Below are 13,264 nucleotides of genomic sequence, written 5' to 3'. Positions count from 1 at the left end.
TGTGGGACCGGTTTCTTATTAATTAAAGCTACCTCCAAAGTTAGACTATATACATGACATGTTTCATGTCTCAATGTTGAGGCGGTATCGGTCTGATCCATTTCACGTTATCTATGTTGAGGAGATCAAGATTAGATCAGATTTGACGTTTGAGGAGGAGCCGGTTCAAATTTTGGATCGAGATATTAAGGTTGTAAAGAGGAAGTCCATACCGTTGGTAAAGGTTCTATGGCAAAATCATGACACTAAGGAAGCCACGTGGGAACCTGAGGACTCGATGCATCAGCAATATCCTTATCTGTTCGAATCAGGTAAATTTTGAGGCCGAATTTTTTTTAAGGGTAGAGTTGTAACGCCCTGAATAATTTATTTATGTTTCTATAAATCCTAACATAAATGTGTATTTATTTCAGTGGCTAAGTTTTCTAGGTGTGTGTGTGAGGTCTAGGGTTCAAGTTTCACTTTTAGCAAATTTTGTTATTTTTAATCCTAGCATTATCCCTGCTGGGTGGGCTTATATAATATTCTTTGTTAACTTATATTAGAATGAGTCTGTTGGTTCGAGTGGTAAGGAATTAGTGTGCTAGAGGTCTTGTGTTTGAATCCTTGCGTGAACGAGGGTGATAATTTTTGCTTCGGGTGTTTGATAGAGGTTTGAAGGAACCAAAATTCTGTGGTAGTTGAGAGTTAGTGGGTTAGCGGAGAGTGGGAGGAAAATTAGGGATATGTTGTGACATTGTTTTTTCTTTTCTTTAATTTTTATTTTTATCTTCTTTTTCTCTCTCACCTCCAAAAATCCCCAAGTTTGACGTTTTTTCTGTTAATTGGAAAAATTTCCTTTTTCCCTTGCCTTCTAAATTCTGTTGCAGTCTTGTCGTTCAATCTTGGTATTCCAGTTTTTCGATGTTGTTGTGCAGCTTGGTAAGTGTAATGGGTGGTTTTTTTTTGTGTAGGTTAGGGAATCATTTTTCTTTAGCTGTTCTAAATCGATTCTATCCTTTTCATTTCAGTAATATGGTTTTGGGCCATTGGCAGCAAATCGTGAGGAACGAAATTCTCCTTCTATAGAATCATAGTCGGGTTTGTTCGAGAAGTTGGGTAAGTATCGAACACTTAGATTTTACTATTGTTGGTTTTGTTGGTTCAGTTTAGTTATAGATTAAAACTGGTTTTGGGGAGTATGTGACGTCGATTTTTAGGTTCTAGTGGGCTCAAGTTGGCAGTAGCATCAAAATCGTACCAGGTGTGTACCCTAAACACGAAACATCAAAGTTTGGCGAAAGTTTAAAAAGGGGGCTGTCGACACCACACGGGCATGTGCCCAGTCGTGTGGCTAGTCGTGTGAGAGACATGACCATGTGACTGACGAATGTGTGGTCGTACGCTCGACACGGTCGTGTAACAGTGTGGGTGTAGCCGTGTGGGCTACAGGGGCTAGGTCAGGTTGGGCGTGTGGATTTTAGGCCAAGCCATGTGGGTCACACGGGCAAGGCCATTCTGGGTGTGTGGGCCCACATGGGCATGCAGACCCAAAATTCTTAAATTTTCTCTAAGTTTGCACGGGTCATTCCGATTGACTATGGACCTATCGTAGGGTCGGTAAAGGCTAACCAAACCCTATTTCATGTGATCTAATACTCTGATAATCTGATTTGAGTAGAAACTGATATGTATGCCTGACTATATTGTTAAGTATGTATCTGCATACGAGCATGTTAAGCATGTTTATTTTGTTATTTTTGCATATGTATTCTGTATCTGTGTTTGAGGTAGAATTGGTATTTGTAGAGGAAGTGATTTGTACAGCGACCTTTCGCCTATATTTTGGGAGCTTGACTGCACATTATCTGTTATGTGTAGCATCGACACTATATGGTGTAGGGATGGGTGGGTATTTTTAACCCCACATGGTGTGATGGGATGGACGGAGATGGTGTGTAGAGGATGGGGGTAGGATTCTGTACGTCTGATCTGTTATCTGATTTTGATATCTGTTACTGTTATGGACTTAGGTCCGAATCTGTATCTAACTGTATATGAAATTCTGTGTATGTTGCATGACTATTTCTATTGGGTTATACACTGAGTTTATGAAAACTCGCATATGTTTGTCTGTTCTGTTTAGGTAATCCACAGACTTAGGCAGGTCGATGCGATGGAGGCTAAACGGTGACCACTCGACAGAGAACTATTTTTATTTAGTAATATCGAATTTATTTTAAAATCTAATTTTTCTTGGGAGTTTGTAATTTTTTGGACTCTCTGGACTGTATGGTTTTAACTTTTGGATTCGGATTTTGTTTTGCTTTCTTTTCTGCAACATTGACAAAAACACTTTACGCAAACGAATGGTTTTAACAAACAGTTTTTGGAAACACGAGCTTGGTTTCGAATAAAACGATTTTCAAGCTTCCGCTGCAAATTCTTGATAACTTAAAATTGTTTCAAATAAGATTATAAACTCAAGTTTTTTCGGATATTAAGACTCCGATTGGTAAACTAATAAAACGTACGTTTTAACTTAAAAGATATAGTTTAAAACCCTTTTTCGTAACACAGCCAGATTCGGCCATAACGTCTAGGCCGGTTTAGAGGTGTTACATGGTTGTATCGAAACAACTACTTTAAACCACCCAATTTGGTCAGTTTTGCTTCAAAAGTGTTTAAAATGTGCCCCGATTGCAACCAAACTTTGAAGATAGCTTGGAAATCACCCGAACCACTTCAAATGGGATTAATTTGGTTTAAATGAATTGAATTAGATGATGTTCAAGTTTAGCGCTTGTAATGCTCAAATGTGGCATCCTTTGCTCAGGTTATTGTATGAACTTGGGTGAAAGGTGTTAAATGGGATGCATGTAATTGATCTCATGAGCTGAAGCACAAGATGCTTAAGGATAATATGTGGGTTCTTGTTGCAAGAATAAGTACACTGAATATGAAACCCATTATGAGAGTTCCATTTGGTATTTCATTCAAGTATTTATGAAAATATTTTCATCTGTCAGTGTAAGTAATCCTTAGACTTATGACACTAACTCTCCTTCTATGTCAAATGTTATACATTAATCCATTACGAAATGGGCATATATTTATGGATATTTAAGGTAAGATATTTGAGTATAGCATAAGACATACAAAGGCAATAGAGTGGTTTAGAGAAGATTCATTATCTCAAGTGAAATGAGGGGACATATCTTATATTCTCTTTAACTTATATTGACAACAACATCATGGTCAAAGCAATTAGTCCAAGTTAATACAAAAAGTTACAAGACTAACATAAATAAGCAAATGTAGAAATCGTGTCACGAAGGATATATAATGGAGGCAATTAATCTAAATTAATACAAAGGCAATTTCTTTTTTTCATTTTCCTTTGAGTGAGTTATTGAGAGCACTTTTTCTCCTCAACTTTAAGAGTTCTTTTTAATATTTTCTTTCGGTTTATTATTTCAACATAATATTAAATGATTTATGTATAATCTGCCACAACAAATCATACCAATTAAAGTTTTTTTGTAGAATATATCCATTAAAGTTGAACAAGCCCAAATCTGATTACAACAAAAACTTATAGTAGTGATTAATATCTCCAACATCCATTCATATGCATGCAATACAAATAATATTATATTATAACGTACAACTTTAATTCCATATTACTTAGACGATGGCTTCAATGTGTTCTCAATATCAATGACAAATCGATATTTAACATTAGTTTTTTCAAGGCCGTGTATGGTAGTGTTCACATAATCAATCGCCACAACTTCAATTTTCGGCTTCACATTGTGTTTGGCTGCAAAATCAAGCATCTCTTGCGTCCCTTTCATCCCTCCAATGACACTTCCACCAACTAGCTTCCTCCCTGCCATAATCAAACATTTAAGCTTAATGTCATAGTAATTGCTCACTACCAAACTTAACAACAACTAATTATATATTGTATTCTACCACCGAGCAAATGCCGGTAGCTCATGTGCTTGCGTTGGAGCTCCAACAAGAAAAACCTTTCCATGTTTCTTTAACAGCTCAAGCAATGGCAGCAGAGGATGTTTCGCAGATACCGTATCCAGTATACTATCCATTGTTCCCATCGCAGCCTAAACAACCAACAAATATTATTACTTTCTTTTTTAACATTAAAAGCTATAAATTTGAGCATTCAAATAGGAACCTGAAGCTGATCCTAGTCTCGGTTAACCAAAAAGGAATCAGCCCCAAGAATTTCCATAGCTTCCTTCTTCTTGTTAGGAGAACTGCTGATTACAGTGACTTTAGTCCCCATAGCCTTGGCAAATCTCACAGCCAGATGACCTAACCCACCCAATCCAACCACACCAATATGCAAACTTGGTTTATCGAGTCCATAATATCTCAGTGGACAATACACTGAAATCCCAGCACACAAAAGAGGAGCGGCTACATCGAGAGGTAAATTATCTGGAATGAGCACCACAAAGTGTTCATCGGCCACCATCCAATCAGAGTAGCCTCCATAAGTAATAGTTCCATCATGGTACTTTGCCCCAGAGGTAAGGATCACCCCTGAGCAGTAGTTTTCAAGATCGTTGGCGCATTCATGCAGGACTGACATGATCCCACAATGCACCCGACTCCAACCCTATCTCCAACTTTGAACTTGGTTACTTTGCTCCACACCTCTGTCACTTCACCAACTATCTCATGTCTGCAAAATTCATTGAATAGTGCGGGGGAAATGATAACCTTGTATTTACAGTTATGTCAACTTCAGTTGTCATTGATCGACATTATTTTAATGTCTTTATCTGGTTGGAGACAGATATATTACATCTTTTATCGGGATCCCTCCTCTCATTAGCTTTTTTTTTTCTTTTCTTTTCATACATTTGTTTTTCTTTCAATTACTTCATTTCAAGAGTCGGGCCTCAACAATATTTGTTTTGAAATCAATTTGAATTATTACATTTTAAATTTAATTATAAAATATGATATGAAAATAACAACTATAAAAAAGAAGATACATAGGCTAACACTGTAGATGTTTTGAGGTGACAAGTGTGCTTTTTTTGCTTTTCTTTTTACGTTTGAGATTGTGGGTGGATGAATGGAAAAGGAAGAAGAGAGAAAAAAAAAAGAAAATGTATTAAAATTTTGTATTTTTATGTTTAAAGTATTATAAAATCTTAATTTTTACATGTTCAGATTTGTTTGTAAATATTTGTGTTATATATATTGATATGTTTATGTATTCATATCTTACTCATTATACTTTTTTATATTGCATTTCAATTATTTTTGTATGCCAGTATTTATGTATTACTTACAATTATTTGAATAGTTTGTTATAGTAATATCCTTCAAAAAAATTTATAGTAATGAAATTCAGGGAAAATTAATTTATTATATCATTATTTTCATTTTTAATTTAATATATAATTATAGAATGTGTATTTAAAAAGGGTTTATCTATATTTTAATTCATTGAGTGATTCATGTTTAGCGTGTTAGAAAATAAAAATGATTTTATTTTAATTTTAAATAATATTTTTAAACATCTAACTTCACATCCAATGGCATTCGATTTTGGGTTTATATTTGATTTATTGGAATGTAGACGAATTAATCCACATTATTTAAATTATTTACTTCTTAATATTAGACTGCATTCTTTGAGGTGGCCTTACTACTCATATATATTCATTTTGTGTTTATGTTTTTTTTTTGGTATCGTATAGTGTTTTAATTTTTCTCATATGTTGCATATCAATTCATCTCAAATTTTTTATAATTATAATGTTTAATAATAATGATTAATATAATTAAAATTAATTTTTTATAATTATATTTAAACCCGAGCATAGCCAGGCAGTAAAAACTAGTTTAATTATAAAATATGATATGAAAATAAAAATAAAAATAAAAATTATTGTAATACCAATTATTGTAAAATGGACCAACTTCAATTGTAAAATAAAAATTGAAATGTAATAAAAAAATTAAGTTTGATGTCAAAAAGTTAACCCAACATATTAAATTAAGATAAGAAAAATAAATATAATATTTTTAGAATTATATAAATAATTTATTTTAAAATAAATAAAAATTATTTACCTATTTTTCTTTACTTAAAATCACTATGATAATCCAAAATTTCCTTTTCACAAACAAATTAGCACTCCTGAACGGCTTGCTATTTGAGTCTGCTATCATGTAATTACTTAACCACCTTTTTATTATATTTCTTTCGTCTATTACTCCCCCGCCCCCCGGTAAGCCTGCTATGATGTCATTTATATAAAACATGATACAATAAAAATATTTTGACATAATAATTTATTTCAACCTCTAATTTTATCAAAAAAATTATTTTAGTCCTCTATTTAAGTTTTTTTCTTTTTTAATTTTTAAACTTTTTTTTGTCAAATCATTTAACAAAATGGTGCTAGACAAGATATTTCTTGAACTCTTTAATTTGAGATATTCAAATATTCAAAAGGTGGTTGAAAATAATTTGTTGTTCTAAAATAACATTTCTCATCAAAGGCGGATTTAGAGGGGATTGGCAGGGGCCCCGATCCCCCCTAAAATGAAAATTTTGGCATTTTGGCCCTTTAAGTTTTTTTTTTTAAATTTTAAATTAGTAAATGTAAAATTGTACTTTGGCTCCCCCTAAAAATAAAAAAAAATTATTGATTTAATCCTTTAAAAATTATAAAGGTATAGACAATTTAATTTCGCCCCCTAAATTTTTTTTTTGTTTCTCATATTAACATCACCTTAGTATAGTATAAAGAAAACAATGTTAGATAGTACTAGTGTCACGGGCCAAAGTGCAAAGCCCGTGACCGTTGCACAAGATGCACCCCATAGAGGTCTATCGATTAGATGGGAACATTTAGCCCACGAGAGCTGGCCCAATTCAAAAAACTATTGGAGAAGCCTGTCAGATTGAAGCCTGGTTGGCTCGATAATGAAGACATGGCAATTTAGGCTAATATGGTAACTAATCTTAGAAGATAGAGGGGATCATATCTTGTAAAGATTAAATTAGATTTGATATGTCATATCTTGTAAATCCCTAAAATAAAGGGATATGGTTAATCTTGTCCGTCGATGTAAATGTATCTTAACCGTCGGTTTTGGGGGAGCTCAACTATAAATAGAGAGCCTCCCCCTCATTTGTACTCATTCCATTGTATGTTGAATCCTTAAGAGTAATAGAATTCTGAGAGCATTTACTCAAACACCTTGTGTGCATTCTTTTCTGTGGCTTTCTGTTGTTCTTTGGTTTAGCTTCTTTTGGCATAAATCGCTTCCGCTCTTCAATTGGTGCCTTGGAGGAGTTCTTAAGGAATCCTCACTTGAGTAAAGGCTGACTTAGGCGAGTTTGGACGAACAGATCACCTAAGGCCGCACGGATCGCGAGACGAAAACTCTAGCCCCATGACACTAGCATGTTGCATATTTCATAACTTCAATCATAGGTGAAATTACCCAACAGATCTTGATAATATTAATGGTGTAGATTCAAATTCAGATGATGATGATGAACTTGATCAAAGACCAACAAATTATTATAAGGATCATATGTTAAATATTAAAGAGAGAATAGCCCAACAAATATGCACTAAAACAATTAGGTAAAATTATATATGATGTTTATTTTTCTTACCATTTTTATTGGTAATCATGTTATAAATTATTTTTATTACATAAAACTACATATGATGATTTGCTTTTAATTTTTGTTACTTGCTTATAAATTCTTTTTTATCATACTAATAATTTTTTATAGTATTTAATATTTTTTAAAAATATAAATTATGTAACTATGTAATTACAATTTGTATTACCAAACATGACATATGAAATTACGATATAATTATGCTCTATCAACCAAACACATCTAGGGAATTTTCAATTCTTTGTAATTACAAAAGAGAGTAATTACAACCCTAGTAATTAAACTTTCATTCAATTATTGCGTGTTTTCCAAACAAGTCTTTAGTGTTTGTTTAACATTACTTTTCAAAATTACCTTTTGGAATCAAATACGCTTTTGGAGCCATAAACAATGTTAAACAAAAATCTTTTTGGAGTCAAAAAGCTTTTGAACCCGAACTAAAAACATCTTTTAGCTTTTGTGTTTGTGGATGTGCTTTTGGAGTCAAATGATATTTTTAATCCTTATTTATAATTCAATGTATTTTATGTAATGCTTAAGTTATACTATTATTTTCCTATTAAAATTTATTTCAAATATATAACTTATTTATAATATATATGAAAACACAAGTTAGGAAAATTTTTTGAACCAACAAGTATACCCTTTACCGTCATCATATTACTGAATTAACTTTAAAAATAATTGTAATTTAATTTAGAATTATTGGTTAAAAAAGTTATGTTAATTTGAACAATAAAGTTATTAGTTAAATAGAACTCTAAGCATAATATATAAGGAAAAAATTGTGATTAATACAATTAGTTAAAAAATTAAGTAAAAAAAGTTGTTTTAATTTTTTTTAATTTTACTAATGTAATGGATGGAAAATAAAGTTGCTACTTGAATAGAACTCTAAGCATAAAATATAAGAAAAAATTGTTTTTCTTATATATGAAAATTTACCTATACAAAAAATGGAGATTGATTATATTGTGGCATATAAATTGTTTTTTTTTAACCTATATGTTATTTGTTTGATGTAGGGAAAAACTGTTTTGTGAGTTTGAAAAGAAAGTCAAATTTCAATCATTATGTTGTAACTGCTATTATTAAATATGTTTATTAATTTAGTATATATATTTTTCCTATTTATCATCAACTATTACAATTGGTGCAATTTTTTAATTTCTTTTTCAAATTAGCATTATAGTTCACTTTTTATATAATTTTAAAAATTAAGAGAATTTATGGTTATTAATGATAGGTAGCAATAATTAAAATATGTTACTCAAAAATTAAGTAAAAATTAAACGTGCAAAATATTAGAAACTAGTATACTTAAATTTGTAATGATTTTATTTTAATATTTTAAAATACAGTTTATACGTTCAAATTAAATTTTAAAAATAATTAATATTAATTTCTTAAAAATATTTAAAAATTATATTTTATATATTAAAATATTAATAATAAGTTACAATAATTTATTTTTTATTGAAATATCATAATATTAACAAATTTAAACATTATTTAAACATATATTTTTTACTTTATAACATCATATCTAAAATAAAAATTTTATTTCACAAAAATATTTATAAAAACAATACTAAATATTTAAATCTTAAATCAAATTTAAAAAAAAATATATTTTTTAAAAATAATAGTGAAGTAGATGAATTCTATCAAATTATTATGTTTCCTATATATATATGAATTGATTGTTTCCTATATTTGTAAATCATTCAAACACGCGATTTTAAGTCGTACTATTACAGCAGGTTTGGTTGGCATGAATAGTCATTCCATTCAGGTCAAATTCAGTGGCGAACAGTAATTTAATAGTTTGGTTCATTGAATGGGTTATTCAGTGGAATCCATTCCTTCTCTATTCATTAAATTTACCGAATAGAAAATTTTTGTTTTAGTCAATTTTACCTAGTATTTGTTTTCAAACCCACTCTCAGTCATTTTCAAAAGCTTCAAAAATAAAAATTGCAAAACCCATTTCTGTTTCCATCTTGTTTTTACTTTAATCTTACTCCTCATTCTCTTCTACTCTCCATCAATTTCTACAACATAACAAGAAAGAAAAAAAAATCATTTCTCAACACTTTCAACTCTCAATCAATTTCCAAGAAGATAATAAAAAAAAATTTTAAACTAAAACTCATTTCTTAATAATAGATCTGTAAAATTCTCTTCTCTCCATGAATTTGTAGAACACAACAAGAAAGAATAAAAATTCATTTCTCAACAGTTTCAACTCTCAATCAATTTACAGAAGAAAACAAAAAAACTAAAACTAAAACCCATTTCTTAATAATAGATCTATAAAATGTGATTTGGAGAGGGAAGCTTTCTTACCCATTTTTCTTACAAATAATAGATAAATAAAGGGGGAAAACAAGAAGATGAAAAAAAGAAGAAGCTTAAATCAGTGGTTTTTAGAGCAGATGAAAATAGTGGACGATGGCACCACTGGTGGTCGACTGTCACGTAATTGATTCCAATTCATGTTAAGAGAAAAGATTAGATGAAGAAGATGAGTTGTAACACCTCAAACCTGGCCTAGACATTACGGCCGAATCTGACATGTCACATAGAAGTGTTCTATGAAATCGAAGTCTAACGAAGAAAACCGTTCAGTAAAAATCCAATTTGTTATTACTTCTTAGAATCATTTGGTACGTTATAAAAACCACTATGCGGTAAAACGATTTGTTATTGGAGATTTAAATTAGCGGAAGCTACTTCATTTAAGGTTATTTTGTAATTGAAAATACGTGTTTGTCTTGAAAAAAATAGTGTTTGTTGTGAAAACTTATTTGTACCCGTTAAGCAGTTCAAAATAAATAAATAAAACCCAATTAAAATAAAATTAAAATACAGGAGGCCTTATTACATAAAAACAACCCAAAGTAAACTTTAGAAGAAACTGGTCTAGAATAAAAATACTAGCAATTGTGTGGCCACATTCGAGTCCCTCGCAGCTCCAAATCAACTAAGGTTAGGGATTACCTGCACAATCAGAAGAAAAGGGTGAGTTACGAGAACTCAGTGTGTAATCCCCTATCATGCAGTAACAAACTGCGCCCGAGCCCTTTCCAGTATCAGTGTGGGCCTTAGCCCAATACATATCAGAATAGTACGGGCCCTAGACCAATATAATAACAGTGTCGGCCTAAGCCCGTTACAGTATCAGTATGGTGCAAATATGCAAAACCCACCCCAATTCAGCCCAACACACCACCCGTACCAACCTTACACACCATGTAGGGACAAAGTCGACCCACCCAACCCATACAACAATATTGCAGCATAGCTGCTAGAAATAAAAACGCAGCCAAGCTGCCAGTACAGTATATGTATCATAGCCACCAGTAACAGTAATTGTGGCAGAGGCACCAGAAATAGTACTTCCTCCATAATAGAAACCCAACCCATGCAGTATGCCATGCCATGAATTATACGTACATGCAATATGTCATACTCAGTATCAGTTAAATAAATATCATAAAGCCATATCAATCATTTCATCTACTAGGGGTATATCAGTCAATCTACCCTTCTGGGGTATTTTAGTAATTTACCCATCAGGGGTATTTCAGTAATTTACCCATCGAGGGTATTTCGGTAATTTACCAATCGAGGGTATTTCAATAATTTACCCATTGAAGGTATTTTGGTAATTTACCCATTGAGGGTATTTCGATAATTTACCCATCGAGGGTATTGCGGTAATTTACCCATCGAAGGTATTTCGATAATTTACCCATCGAATGTATTTTGATAATTTACCCATCGAGGGTATTTTAATCAACACCGTATCCATGGTCTAGGTTTACCACGCAAGCGTTCACACGCTCTTATGGTCACAATGTCATATTTTTCGATTATTCGACTTTTACCGATAAGCAGTTGAGAAAGGGTGTGATTACACACCTTTTTGCAGAGTCGCTTCAAGATCTATGAGTACCCCACCTAGCATCACCAAGACCTAATGTTAGTTCTTAATTATTAGGGTAATACCCTCTTAGCAACATTTAATCCGACATATCACTCTTACCTTGTTTGAATGAAGGTGACCTTAAACCCTCAACGCTCGTGGTTCGAAAACAATCACAAGCTAATGCTGCTTCCCAAAACTACAGACAAGAATCGATTAGAAAGGGGTTAGGCATATTTGGCCATCCCCAAAGACAAGAGGTAAACTTACTACCTTACTGGACGTTTAATGATGATAGCGCCTCTTCTCCCCACCGTTCACACTTCGCCACTCCTCGAGAAAGACCCTAGAAAAAGCAATGAGTGCAGTACAAGAAGAATGGGACAATAGTCAATTAATGAGGCTATTCAGTTTTAGAAAAGAAAAGAAGAACACCAGAGCATTCATTTTTAAAAGAAGCAGAGAGTAGCCTTTGATCACTTACCGATTGTCAGAGTCGTTGCAGAATCAAAACAAAGAGAAAAGAGCTTTCAGTCACAAACTGAAGAAGAGAAAGAATTCTCTAGACGAGGGTGATAGGTTCAGCCTTAGAAAAAAAAGAAAATGAAGAAGAGTGACGGCTTCGGTAGATGTAGGTGCAAATATGTTAGAAAGAAAATAATCAATTGCATGTAAAAAATGAAAGAACAAAAAATGTACGAATGGTCAGTTTCAAAGTCAGTGCAAAAGAAAAAGAAAAACACTTAAGAAGAGAAAAAACTCCAAAAGACACAGAGGAAAATTGATCATCCAAACTTACCAAAATGCCAAAAAAATGCCACAAAAAGTCCCTCTAGCCGAAAATACACAAGCAAAACCTCCCCCAAACGGCACCACACTCCCAACCTCCCCCAAACGGCACCACACTCCCATACTCTCCCACTTCCTTGATTTTCTCCCATTATCTCTCCATAATCCACTCCACAATTTACTCCTACAATCTCTCCATGACCCATTCAAACCTCACATTGCAGAATTTTAGTCTAACTCCACTTGTTTTGCTGCTAGGAGTTAAAATAAATGCTCCTTGCATGCCAAGGGATTCAAACTTGAGTTCCCTTACCACTATGAACACGCCACTACCACTAGACCACAAGCTTTCTTATGTCTCATTTCCCCCTTCAATTATTCTTAAGACCTTCCGGCCAAATTCAAGGTTCCCTTAAGAGAAAAATCCAAAATTTTGCTAGAGCCTAGGTTTGATCCCAGGACTTCTCACACACTCCCAAACACACTCAAATCATTTAACCATTAAAGACAACAAGCTACATGCGTCAAATATCAAAAATTGGGGCGTTACAATTATACCCCCTAAAAGAAATTTTAGCCTCAAAATTTACTTGATTAGAAAAAAAGAGGATACTGTCATTGCATCACCTCTTCGGGTTCCCATGTAGCTTTCTCTGAACTATGATTACGCCATAGCACCTTGACTAAGGGAATAGATTTCTTCCTTAGTACTTTAACCTCACGATCCAAAATCTATACTGGTTCTTCCTCGAAAGTCAGATCTGGCCTAACTTCGATTTCCTCAACTGGAACAATGTGAGTAGGATCAAAACGATAACGTCTTAGCATGGAGACATGGAGTACATGTGAATCCTATCCATCTGTGGAGGCAA

At 32.8% G+C, this 13,264-nt stretch overlaps 1 pseudogene; it reads right to left on the bottom strand.

Moving 5' to 3' along the window:
- Positions 1-3,555: 3,555 nt before the first annotated feature.
- LOC107913379 (probable mannitol dehydrogenase) overlaps positions 3,556-13,264 on the bottom strand; it is a 49,604-nt pseudogene continuing 39,895 nt past the window's right edge.

The sequence above is a fragment of the Gossypium hirsutum genome, chromosome D11 (assembly GCF_007990345.1).
Source record: "Gossypium hirsutum isolate 1008001.06 chromosome D11, Gossypium_hirsutum_v2.1, whole genome shotgun sequence".
In the NCBI taxonomy this organism is placed as follows: Eukaryota; Viridiplantae; Streptophyta; class Magnoliopsida; order Malvales; family Malvaceae; genus Gossypium; species Gossypium hirsutum.
The sequence above is the reverse complement of the archived record's forward strand: the minus strand, read 5'-3'. Positions and strand labels throughout refer to the sequence as shown.